Source organism: Mesoplodon bidens (assembly GCF_964165515.1).
Source record: "Mesoplodon bidens genome assembly, chromosome: 9".
In the NCBI taxonomy this organism is placed as follows: Eukaryota; Metazoa; Chordata; class Mammalia; order Artiodactyla; family Ziphiidae; genus Mesoplodon; species Mesoplodon bidens.
Genome location: NC_138166.1, coordinates 34,930,210 through 34,942,385, shown reverse-complemented (window position 1 = coordinate 34,942,385; position 12,176 = coordinate 34,930,210).

The window sequence follows — 12,176 nt, the reverse complement described above, 5'->3', positions numbered from 1 at the left end:
TACTTCAGAGCACGAATCCTAAGAAAAGTTTCAAGTTTTAAACTCTTACTTTGATGTCATACGTGAAAAAGGAAATTCTGATAAAGAATTGTGAACTACTATGTTAAAGAAGGCTTGAAGCTAATATACATTCCTATGTCTATCATTTTCATTACCAATAATAAGCATGCTAATTGTTAGGTAAACACACAAACTAATTGTCTCTCATAGGCATATAGCATAGCCATGAGCTGCTGAACATGACTAATATTGACTAGTAAAGATATCTTATGATTTAAGATAGACTCAATCTTCAATTTAAGGGATTTATAACAAATAGTTTTTTTAACAAGAAAGTAAAACTAGTAGCAAATGAGTTTTTAAAACAATGAGATGTTACTGATTTATCACGGCTTTTGTACTTGCTCCCAGACCTCATTATTATTTTTGTTTTTAATTATAATAATTTGAAGTTCAGAAAGAGTTTCTGGCTTTTAATAATGCTTCCACTTCACAATTTTTAAGTGATACTTTTAGAAAATATATTTTAATTGATCTTGTAGATTTAAAGTTTGGCAACTGACGGAGAAAATTTCTTGACAAGCTAATTAACAATGGTAATTTAAAACTGTATTTATTGAAGCATTGTTAGAGATATTAGATCATAGAATGACAGAATGATAATGCTTGTGATATAACTTACCATGCTCCCCAATTTTAGAGAACTGTATGCTCAGATAAATTCAGTTAATTGGCAAACAACACAGCTAATAAGTGGCGGAGCTTAGATTAGACTTGCTCTTTTTTTCATTTACATTCTAAACTAACTTAACAAGTGTAACTTTTATTTGGGGCAAAATTAATAATGCAAGAGGATGTTATAAGTTCAAAACAAAGAAACATAAATGAACGAAAAGAACAGCATTAGGGGTTTCATTATTCTATACAAGAAAGAGGAGAGAAAAAAGCATGCTTAGATTACATGATAAAACAGCAAGATTTTTTGAGCACCTTTCCTTGTTTCATATTGCTAAACCTTCACCTTCTTTCTCAAATTTGGCCTCATTCATAGAGAGAGCACTAAGCAATAGAGATTTTGTGGGAGAGAGAGACCAATAATGACAAAATGCAGTTCAGATTCTAGACTCTCAAACTCAGGCAAAGTAACATAATCAAGTTTTTTACTTTTTTCCATCATTGCTCCTGCTTTTTTCTGCATATTTCTTCTGGACCAGATCAAAACTAAGCTGAGAACCTAGATGGTATGTACAGATAAAGAAAATGGGCATATCACTTAGAGATTTTTACCCCTGATATGGTAAAACCAATGTTATATACAGAACAGCTTTTTCCAAACTGTCTAAATTACATATTTTGGATCTGAGAATTTCTAAACCTAGAAAAATAGGAAGACACACACCCATAATTTACATATATATATATATATATATATATATATGGCTACCAGTAAGATGGACCAATGACAGCTTTAGGATATGATATCAGAATTGTTCTAGAATGTTGCTCTGACTCTGTGATAAACCCTTATGAAAGATAGGTTTCACTTTAGAAACTGAAATTGAATAGTAAATAAAGAAAAGAAAAACAAAACAAATAAGTTTTTGACAAATAATTTTGTTTCAGATGTATAATTATTCTCAGATGAAAACTACAGTCTCATTTATTATGAAGTCCTCTCTATCAAGATACTTACATATTCCTTCTATTAGCTCTTCTTAATGGAATAAAATACAGAAGTTACTTTACTTGCAAAAGCAGAGTTGGGATCCCTGCTCCAAACATGACAATGAGTTTTTAAACTAAAAGTAAATTATGATATGGTGTCCCAAGAGGATATTAAAACATTAATGTTAAGTAGAATATCACAGTCGGAACTGTCAAACACTGAGTTAACAGTAAATCACATAGTGAGGCCAAAGAGGAATAATCCAGACTTCAGGGCTCTTCAGACTAAGAACTATGATGCTGAAGCAAATGACTATGTTTGGAGACAATGAGGCAAAACAAAATTCCAGGAAAGAAAAAAGATAGTCATAAATAAGATATAAATGAAAAGTGCTTTTAAGTTTTAAAATGTGCACATGGCTTAAAGAATATATATATTCATTCATATATATTTATATATAATACATAAAACATCATACCTATGCTTCCTGGCTGAGATCAACACATGCTCTCTTATTTAGAAGGAATGGAACTTAAAGATCACGCTTCCACTTTCTATGTGCGAGGGATATTCCTTTTTTTTTTTTTTTTTTGACTCACTAATTTGACTAGACGTTGTGTGATTTTCCTGGAGAAGTAAGACCCACACACTTCTTCATGTTCAACATTTCCAAAGTTGCTACTCTACTCTCCTCCCTTGCACTGGAATCTTGTCTAATATGCACAAGGGTGCCATCTCTTAGAGGTGTTCATTCTGAAAGGAGAAGAAGCAGATAGGTGGGATGTCAAACAAAGACAGCCATGCTAATGGTCTGGTAGATGTTATGACTATTTCCAGCAGTAACAAAGACTCCATTGTGTGCCCTCAGGTAGGTCACTTAACCTGCGGTGTCACAACTGCTCCACCTGCAAATTAGATGATCACCTTTGCCACCCATCTTCCTCTCAGGGTTGTTTTGAGAATGTCATAACTGGTCATTTGTTTGATCTATTTAAGAAACACTCAATGCCCTTGGACCTCTGAATATGCATACCCAAGTGCAAGCTCAGTTATGAAACTACATCCAACAGGAAAGTTTCCTTACTGAAAGAGACAAAGGGCAGCCAATTGAAGAATGCCAGACCCAAATGACATCTTGAAGGCCTTTGAGATTCTCAGATGAAAGGCTTTATATAAAAATAAAGTATTGTTATTACCTAGGCAAAGAAAAATGCATGCGTTTTTCTGTCAGTGTTCAAAAGCCAAAATATAGCGGTGCCCTTTGCTCCCCTTTGATATTTCCTTCGCATTTAGTTTGATGACAATATAGATAAATCCTCTATTTGGTGCCATTGGACCTGGGTTACATTTCAGTATGTGGAAAATGACGAAATGAAAGAGAGAAGCCTTTGAAAGAAAGTGAAAATAAATGTAATAGCCAAAAGCCAAATAATAGTCAAAGTATATTTAAAGTCTATTAAAGAGCAGCAGTCAGGGTATCAAATGCACACTCTCTCATCCTCTGTGGTCAGCCTACTATGTGGACCACCTGCCTTAAATTACACAAATTCACCGCATCCCTGGAGTGAAGGGGGGAAGGCAGGAGAAAAATGGGGGTGGAGAAGCAGCTTTCTCCATTCATACTAATCATACGAAATTTTAAATATTTTTCAAATGCCTCTTTTCAATTCACAATGAATTATACTTCAATCTCTAAACTGCCACTCTTGGGTTTGGAATATGTGTGCATACATGCAACAAGTAAGTAACTTGGAGTTTCAGTTTTTCAGTAGATACTGATTGACATGTATTGTTTAGTTATCAGTGATTATGCTGTTTTAGGAGGTGACAGGGCAATGTAGAGCTGTTTATGGCACAGGAATATAGGAAACTGGAACCCCAATTGGCTGGAGTAGGAGAAGATACCCTTCTGGGTAGACTGCCCCAGTTTGGTTAAGAAGCACATGTGGAGAGTCTGAGTTTGGATCTTTCATAGAAATCAAGTGGAATCAATTTCAGACACATGAAAATGCACCAATAATAAGCTAGGCAGATTCCTTATTAAATTTGACAATGATTGCTTTTGGGGTGCCAAGACTGCTACATATGGTTGTGAGGGATGTTCATTGAACAAAGGCACTTGTCCATGGGGAAATGGGGCCTGAAATCAGCCCTACTCTGACTGCTTTTACAGGCAAGCCATATGCCGCAGGGGAAAAAAATAAAAGCTTCCCTTTACTTATTCACACAAAGAAATCACATAGGACAATGGCAGCTATGGGCTCCAAACAGAAAGACACTCTAAAACAAAAGACACTCTAAAACAAAAAATTGAGTTGAAATAAATGTCTGAATACCAGTGTTTTAATAAATGTCTTATTTTGTGCTTACTTGGGTTTTCATTCTAAACATAAACCTGAGAGACAAGTATATGAATTCCTCCGCTATAAGAGTATGGGACTGTTATACTGTCATTTTTTTGGTTCTTTTACATGTGGATTCTGCTTCTCTCCCTCAGTTTCCCTATTAGTATAATGGTGATGTTAGTTCAAATCAACAAAAATGCCATGTGACAGGTGCTAAGCAAGGTGCTGGGATTATAATAGTGAGCTGGATAGGCACCTGTCTACAAATAGTATAAAGTCTAATAAGCAACTATTAATCTATAGGATTTTGCTACAGATTGATGAATGGGCATTGAAAAGAAATAAAAATAGCAAAGGCAAAAAAAAAAGTGTTCTTGGACTCACTCTACTCTCTTTGTCAAGTTTCCAATTTTAGAATGCTAGATGGAGAGGGACCATGTTTGCCTCTCCACTCCTATTCTCCCACACTTAGGAGAAGTCCTAATTTTCTGCACCGCTTCAGAATAGCAAACAAAGCTGGGGGTGAAGTAACTACTGTAAGGGCCTCTGCACACGCAGCAAATAGCCACAGGTGAGACCAGCCTTCTGTGATTAGAGGCGCCTTTGTTTGTTTATGATAGGCATGACACAGTCACTTCCACATAAGCTTCAGACATTAGAGAGAACTTCAAGAAATGTTTGTTGACTGAATAATCATGCATCTGTTTAAGGCAGTATCATAGTGGCCACCCACACAGCCTGTCACTTGGGGAAAAGTGCTTGGGAAAGAGTGAACATTTCGAAATTGCTTCTGCAGATCTACCGATGTTTAACTCTAGCTGTAAAATCAGACAACTGGGTAGATATGTTCTAGGAGTAAGTGAGAGTCACTTGTGGTCATATATTCGAATAAGTTCACACACTCTTTACCTAGGTTGTTATTTTTCTGAATTGTGCTACCTATAATCTGATTTCAAGTTGTTCTTTGCATCAGTAACTCAGGAAAACAAAGCCCACCAGGAAAGCATGTCAGACATGAGAATAGCATTGCAGATCACAGATTCAAAAGGCCTCTGGGAACATTTGTACAGAGTAGGAAAACCCACTTATGATCACTCTCCTTTGGTTTTGCCTCATTCCATAATCACTCCATGGGGCAAACTGTACTCCTGGTTTTTCTACCCAACAAACAGTTTCTGCACATGCTAGTTAAATTATCTTTCTTTTTCCAACAGTCTTGAATTCATAAGAGTATTCTTAGTGGTAATTATCCTTATAAAAGGCAAAAATAATGGTCTTGGGGCATTTTTCCACAAACAAGGCTTTGTATCAGTAATTGTAAAAATCAAAATAAAATAAAAAGTACTCTGAAAGGTACACATATTCATAATACTACTATTGGAATTTTTAGTATAGATAAAGTCATACTCATTTTCATTAGGAAAGGAAAAGATAAAACAGCTAAATAGGATCCTGGCCTTTACAATTTACCAGGTGTTATGTCTATGCAGAGTAGTGTCCAGCCTCATTTATCAGTCGTGGTCTTGTCTACTTTGTTTATGCAAGACTTTGTAGTAAAAGAGAAAGATAGTGAGCCTTGGAGGATAGTTGCTCAGCTGGAAGTAATGGGTAGTTCTAGTACACAGGCCAATTCTGGAGTTTACTAACCTGCTTAAAATCTTAAAATCACGCCCCCAAGTAGAGAAAAAAAGCACTGGACTAGGCCCAATTAGTCTTGGACAAATATCTTAAACACTCTGGACTTCAGAGTCCTTTGCCATAAATTAAACGGTTGAATTAAATGAATCTAAACCTTGAGAGAAATGGAGACTTCATAGCCATGGTCGAGAGCCCACCGGTAACCAATCAAGGAAGATATGCAAATCACCATCAGGCTAAAATTGACCCTGGGAACCTGTTGTCTAGGGAAGCAGATAACCAGGTACCCAAAGCAACTCTTGAAGACACTGTGAAATGAACCACAGGGAAAACTGGAAATAATGACAATGAAGTCAAAACAAGTACCAATATCAGGATTTATCAAAGGATTGGTCTAAAAGCAGTAGCCAACCAGCAGGTTAACCTGCAATTCAGCAGTTAAAGTTTGCTGTCCTTTCTTAGAACTCAAAAGTCCTATGTAAGCTATAAGTGGAAAAGAAGCTGCAGCTCATAAGTGGAAAAAGAGATTATTCCAAGTCTCACGTGGGTCTTGCTCATCACAGCCAACTACAGAACCAACCTATGTCACCACAGAGCCGACACCACCTATGTCACCTTCCAGTGTAAAGAGCCATCTCTCAACACGGCAGAATTATAGGTTGAAAGAATATTTGGATGAAACATCTCAGAAGGCAATTTGTGTTAGCTATTAAAAATTTAAAATGGCCACACCAGTGTACACCTTCCCTCCTCCCCCCAATGAAATAACATTTTCTATGGTAGACATGGCAGTCTTCTACAGAAAATAAATGCCAAACACACAGGAGTTCAACACTAATTTCTCCTTACACAGAATGCACATGACCCCTTTGACCACCAACCTGTCTTTCATGCTAGTTTTAGAAACCTGGTCAGAAAAAATAAAAATTTCTGTGGCTTGTGAAACTTTTTTTTGGGGGGTATAAGGTCCTGACCAGCAAATATGAAAATATATTGTTTGATTTCCTCTCAATATCAATACTTAGTATCGCATTTTGGGTCTTGTAACTGCTCCCATATGTTTCAGAAATAATTAAAATTTTATTGACATTTTGGCCTGCCTCCTAAAGATGAATATCCTTCAGCTGTTAACCATTTGATAAGATTGAAGTTGGGAAAGTTTTTTATTTAATATTTTTATGCTCTTGAATATATACATACAGAAAAGACAAGAGGTGACCTGAGTCTTTTGATGTGGTGATGGGAACTCAAGGAAAAAGCAGTGACTTTCCAAAACTCTCAAGCTGCCCTTTGAGAGAGAGGAGGGGATAATCAGTATACCTTCTGTCATATGATTAAGCTTATCAAATCAGGATTGGTTCTACATAAGCCAATAAACTGATCTGGTTCCTTGTTTGGTAACGGTAATGAAGAACGAAGAAAGCTTATGCATTGGGAAATAAAGTTTTTAAAAAGGCTCTCAAGTTAACCCATTCTCTTTCACCCAGGAAATCAGCCTTCTTTTCCTTTGGGAAAACAAACCTCTGACCTTCAAGTTACTAACGTCGAAGGGACATGGGAGGAAGGGGGGTAAAAGTTCATCAAAAAAATACTGAAATGGTCAGACACTGTTCCCCAAATATACAGATTCCCAGCCTTGTGGGATTCTAAGCAAATAACCAGACTATCACTCAGGCCCAAACCTTCCTCTGTAAGCAGACATTTGCTAGCGGTGCCCTGGCCTCGACCCTCCTCACCGCTGGTCTTCAAGCCTGCGCGGCTAATTCCTTCCGTAATTTGCCTTCACCTTGGGAAAGAAGAAAGAAAACAAAGCTTCTCCTCCGCAATCCCCAATCTGTTACACTTCGAAAGAAGAAATGGCTGGAAAACCTCTCTCGTTTCCTCTGGGAAAAGCGTCCGCTGGAGGCTACTGTGGGTCGGGCCCACCTTTAGCTTCAGGTTGACAAATGTCTTTAGCGCGTTCTCAGTTCTGCCGGCCTTAGGGGGTCCCCTAAAATCGCGCTAGCGTCCGCCCTGTCTGACCTGCCCCCCTGCAGCGGCGCACATTTCAGCTTTTCAGCTTCCTGGTGGAGCTCACAGTAATTGAGTCGGGAGGGTTATTTTTCCTGGCCTCGCTTCGCCGTCCAGAGACGGCAGGGAGCTTTCGAGAAGACATCGCCTCCTACCCCCTGACGCCCCGGCAGCTTCTGAGCGCCGCCCGGGCCTCCGCCCCGCGGGAACCAGAACAGCGATTCTCGCGGCCGCGGCCAGAGGCTGAGGCCGGAGGGTGAAACCACCAGGGGTCCCAACGGAGGGCTTATTCCCGCCCCGCTTCACATTTGGGGTCAAATCGTATTAACACCAAACCACCAACGGGGCGGGAGCAGGTGGTTAATTGCATAAAATAGTTAACTGCAAGAAACTAACTTTACAGGCGGGTGACTTGGTTTCCCTCCGTAGCTTTGTCATCATAAAAAGAAGGGCCCTCCCTCCTCCTTAGTTGGAAGGCGGGGAAAGGTTATCAGCTGCTCCAGAAGAAGGCTGGTGCACACTGTCAGTTTAGCGTGGCCGGCAGGCGGGCGCGGTAGGCGCGCTGGCTCCCGGTCCGCGCGGCTCTTGAAGGCAGGTTTCCCTCACCCCTGCCTGGAAGGTAAGAGCTCTGGCATCTGGAAGTGTCAGAAAGGAGCCTTTCGCCATAAATCATCCTGAAAAGCATTCAAATCAGACAAGCGTCTAGAGACCCCTTAGACACTCCACCCCCAAAATCCCAGATCAAAGTGAAATTCCTGGAACCATAAACACCTATTATAATCAAAATCCTGCTTATCTGGAGGATGCTAAAACCGGGGAAACAAAAAGGGGTAAGGGACATTGCCGCTGTAAATCCCCCACACGAAATTCACAAACCTATCTTTTCTTAACATTGTCAACTGCTTTCTTGGAGACAGCCAACCACAGCGCTTCTAAACTCGCCCAATACGCGTTTCTGGAGTACTCGGAACAGCTGGCGGGAGCGTTCTGCACGCGGGACTGGACATTCACTTTCGCTTGTTTTTTCAATCAGCAGGAGCAGGTGCGGGAGAGTCCGGGGTTTGGGACGTGGGAGGCGGAAAAAAAAAATCCGCTTGGTGCTCGTTTAGAGGACAGCAACCATTCGCTACATACAACTCTAGCGCTGCAAACCTAGTTGTTCGAAACGTAACAAAACTCCGAACAGAAAACACCCGCCCAGGAAATTTCTGCTCTCGCTGAACTCCCTGGGTTGCGTTACATTAGCACCTAACACTTTGCAAATTTCCGAGATCTCGCAAGAGGGATCGTCAGAGGGACGAGAACACAAAGAGGGGACCTGGAAGGGAGATGTCTTCGATTTGGAGAGAGCAATTTTCTCTCCTCGGAAATGAAAAGACCCCAGCTTTTTCCCACGAATTCCTTAGTCAATCCAAAATCTACCGATTGTACTGAAATCTCAAGTCTGGATGGAGCACGGATGGCCGGGCCCGGCGTCTACGGCGGAAGCTAGGGGGTGGGGTGGAGATGGGGGTGGGGAGGACCAGGCAGGAGAGACCTCCCCCCACATACATTCCCTGGTGGGAGACGCGCTGGGCGCGCGGATTCTGCGAGAGGGGGCGTCATGAACCCCGCGGGCTGCGAGCGGACACCGGGGTTGAGATTATTCGACACGTGTCTTTCACTCCTCACAATCCATTTCTTACGCGTGATTTACGAACGAAACACTTTGATCAGGCTCGGTTTTATCTGTCCACTACTTACGACAGACGCGGCTGCTAAAATGCCTCATCCCAGCTGCCTAAAAGTTTGCCCCCCCTCCACTTCCCAAATGCTGTTTCTTTTTCCCTGGCGATTCCTCACCCCCTGCCTCTTCGCTCCCCTCCCCTACCCCCAGCCCCATTTGCTCTATTAGTTGCAGTCCCTCCGGGTGTTTTAAAACAACAAAAAAACTCCGGGCAGGGTCAGCTGGGAGCCATGGCAGGCAGATTTGGGGCACGCCGTCCCCTTGGTGCCACAAGTGTTGGGGTCCTAACAAGGCTTCCAGCCAGGGACCAGGAGAACTTGCTCCCAAAGTGCGGCGGCCCGCTTTCAGAAGGGAGAAGGCGAAGCCCTCGTAGTTAAGTCCCCGGGGGCCTGGCTTTGCTAAGAGAAGGGACCAGAGTCGGGATGCAGAGGGCAGCAGTCCACGGTTATCTGCGGGGGCCGGGACTCACCAGAGCAACCACTTTGGCTTAATTGGGGAGGAAAGGAGGCAGCGGGAGAAGGGGGAGATGGTATCACGTTACAGAGCCTCCTGCTTCCTAATAGGTAAAGGAAAAGCGGAGTCTCAGAAGCGGTTATTAGTAGTAGGTGTGTGTGTGTGTGTGTGTGTGTGTGTGTGTGTGTGTGTGTGTGTGTGTGTGTGTGTGTGTGTGTGTGTGTGTGTGTGTGTGTGTGTGTGTGTGTGTGTGGTGGTAGTAGTAGTATTTCATTAAAACCATATCCTGGAACAAAGAGTTGTTCTTTCATGTTTCTTTGTTATTACTCTGACAGGAGTTCTAAAAACAGGATTTTCCAAATCAAAGGATCCCTGGAGTCTTCTGCCCCCACCCAGCCCCCCTTTCCTTCACCAAACTGCTCTTGGTATCATTATCCCGGTAAGGATCCTTATACTCTTGATTTAGCCGGAGGACATTTAATAGCTGACTGGATTAAATATTGCAGACTCCAGCCTGGGCCATTTGAAAATCCGGGTCGTGGACTTGCCTTCAGAGAAGGAAAACTGATCTGTGAGATGTGTTTTAAGTTTCACTCAGTCGGGGCCTGGAGAAAAGGAAGAGGAAGAAGGATTCTCTGCTCCAAGTCTCTTTTATACGTTACAAAGTTAGACGTTTTAAAAGGTGTGTGTTGATGGGGTGGGTAGCAAGAGGACTCAGGGAGGCATGAGGCCAGAGGCAACCTTAGCAAGAGGCTAACTGAAATTTCCTTCTTCCATGATGTGAAAAAGGGCTTTAAGAACATTGTAAAGAATGCTGCTCTGGAAGGTAGGGTTCTGCCCCAGGAATGCAACACTGATTTAGGGGTGCATCAGCAGACCTCTCTGAAGGATTCATTGTCATTGCTAAGCTTGCAGGACTGAGAAGGTCTGTGTTTGCTGCATGTTGGCTTTCAACAATAGTAACAATTCTTTGATTGGTGTAAAGTTTCAGCAACAAAAGAGGAAAAGAAATGTGGACTGTTTTGTCCAGTACTATGTTTAGAAATGGAGTTCTGGAAGCCTCAGAGGAAAGCTTTACATAGCAGAGTCAGCAAGTTGGGGTCCAACCCAACATTCATCTAGGCTGGGCAAATCCAGAGGGTCAGGATCTGAGATCTTTGTCCGGGGCACTTTGGGGGCTATCACCAGATATGTTATGCACCCAAAGGTGGTAAGTCAAGGTTAAGTTCCTCCAGGGATGGCTAGATGGGTATTTAGATTAAATGCTATAGAGAGAAAAGATATGTCTGTTTATCTGGTCTTGTGCGTTTTAAAAACTGTCAACCCTTAAAGCTAATGTGATCACTTTGAATCTATTTCAATTCTGACCACACCTTTGGAAATCCAAAAAGGAATAAGATAAATTCTGACAGTAAATTTAGATTTAATATTGTGGAAAAATACTCCAACTTTTAAATTTTGTTTAAAGAAGAAAGCTGAATGGGTGGCTATATAATAACTGTAAGCCAGGTGCAATGTCAATTTAACAAAGACTTAGGAATAGTGTTGCATTTAAATGAAGAGCCACAGCACAGTTCATTTAATGTACAACCTTAAAGTTATTGTCGACAAATATTTAAAACCTTAACGTGGGCAGAGACTCAAGCCTGTGCCACATGGTAATATTCACAATAATATCTATGAACATCTCTCTTAAATACAGAGAAAGGAATTAGACTGTTCCACCACTGGGCAACTGCTAATTCATTTTAATTTTGTTTATAAACTGAACTTCCTTCTTGCATGTAGGGTAAAAAAAAAAAATCCTATCTGTACAAGTCATTAAAAAAAAATCCTTTCAACCAAACCAATAATTTAACTTGGTGAAATCCCTACCCTGTCGGCAGCAGGGATCCCCAGAGCTCTGGATCCCGCCCCAGGAGGGAGGGATCACCCGCTCATCTTTCAGCCCATCCAAGCATCTTGGAGGTTTAGGGTCTGTCAGGCCTGGCATTCCTTCGCTCTTCTTATCACTCTCTACCCCTTCAAAAAGGCAATTGATTAGTTTCAGCTTTTCCAAACCGAGATCCGATATGTTTCTCAGGATCAAACGTCTTTGAGAAGCCAAGAGAGTAACGTGGGGGATGGGGAATGTGAAGAAAGAAAACAGGAGCAGGAAAGAAATTTGCCCTCCATCCAAACCATCCACACCCAAGACACCTAGAGGACGGGGGGGGGGGCGGGGGAGGGATGGGGGAAGTGCTGCCCAGAAGATTGGATCGTGACTTCTGGAAGACGCACTTAGGATGTGTCTTCCCTTTCCGGAAGCAAATATTTAAAGGAGAAAATAGATATCTAG